Genomic DNA, 1,459 nt, shown 5'->3' with positions numbered 1-1,459 from the left:
GACCAATGATAAACCATAAGCATATGAAAACATTTAGAAGTATTTGAAAACTGGACCATGCAGTGTAATCTCATGGTTCTATGAAAGGCTCAGAAATGCTTTTTTTAATATGATCATTCTTGTGAGAACATTGTTCATTATATGTTTACATCATTGTCTGGTTTTAATTTGAACAAATGTTGAAGTTCCTATAATGACTGGTTATTCACAGTGTTAGACATAACTTCTGGTAACATATGCATATACTGAAAAGAAACATACTGAAAGCAGGTCCCATGAAAGGTGTGGGATTTGAACCTAATCTGACACAAATACAGAAAAATATAACAAAGAGAGGAGGTGAATTGGTAGAAGGTAGGAATAAAATTTGGTAGCAACCAAATTTGCTAGTATCCAGGATCTAAGCTTTACATGAGCTGCTGGATCTTTTCACTAATCTTAAAGAATGAGAAAGGTAAAAATAAAGATAGATGACAGGTTATATGGATTAACACACAACATCCAGACTTTAACTGTGGCAAGCTATTGGCTTTTAAGTTTAATTTAGAAATTGATGAATAGGAAAATTATATGGAAAATACAAATGAGGCAGCCAGAGAAAATGAAGGGTCTTGGAGCAATCAGGAGTCATGTGGCCACTGGGGAAGTGGTGGATGTGCCCTAGGACAGTGTGCAGTCAGCAGGGGCAGGAGGGCTAATGTACATCCAGAATCAGGAGAGGGAGAGAACATCCCTGCAGTGACTGACCGCAGCAGTAGCTGGAGCAGCAACTCCTGCCAGAGAGGAGGAGGAAGAAGAGAGCAGAGACGGTGGACACAAAAATTCCCAGCATACTTTCATACTTTAAATTCCTTTTTTATTTTTTTCTTTTGGTTAACATTATAGCCAAAGAATTGAGGACAAGCAGCATGAAACATACCGAGCACCTGCCCTTTACTACATATACAAGATCTCATGCATGTACTCTCATTTGGCACCAGGCAGGCTTTTTATGTCTAAATCAGGTAGCAAGGCTTTGACAGCCTAGAAAAGGGATTGGCACTTTGGTGGCCAACCTTCACAGGCGCCGTCCTGAGGAACCTCATGAACACGCAGTATAGAATAAAATTTCAAGCTACCATCTCAAAATCCTATTAATTTACAAAACAGAAGGAATAAAAGCCCAGGCACGTACAAGCACACACTCCTAGTGGGTACGACATCCTGCGCAGCCCCAGCAAATATAATATCCATTGTAACATTTGCGAAAAGCCAATCATAAAATATGCATTTTTCACACAAAGGCGTTTCCAAGAGATTCCCCTGCTATCCCAGGCCAACAAGCACAGCCCCAAGGCGGGCCGGGCCCCGCCGCCCGGGCTCGGGGCGGAGCTGCGGGGCGGGGCTGAGGGCCGCCGCCAATGCGGGCGGGGCGCCGCTGAGGGCCGCCGCCAAGGCGGGCGGGGCGGGGCTGAGGGCC

This window comes from Lonchura striata, chromosome 2 (genome assembly GCF_050655825.1).
Source record: "Lonchura striata isolate lonStrDom1 chromosome 2, ASM5065582v1, whole genome shotgun sequence".
Lineage (NCBI taxonomy): Eukaryota > Metazoa > Chordata > Aves > Passeriformes > Estrildidae > Lonchura > Lonchura striata.
Note: the sequence above shows the minus strand (reverse complement) of the source record.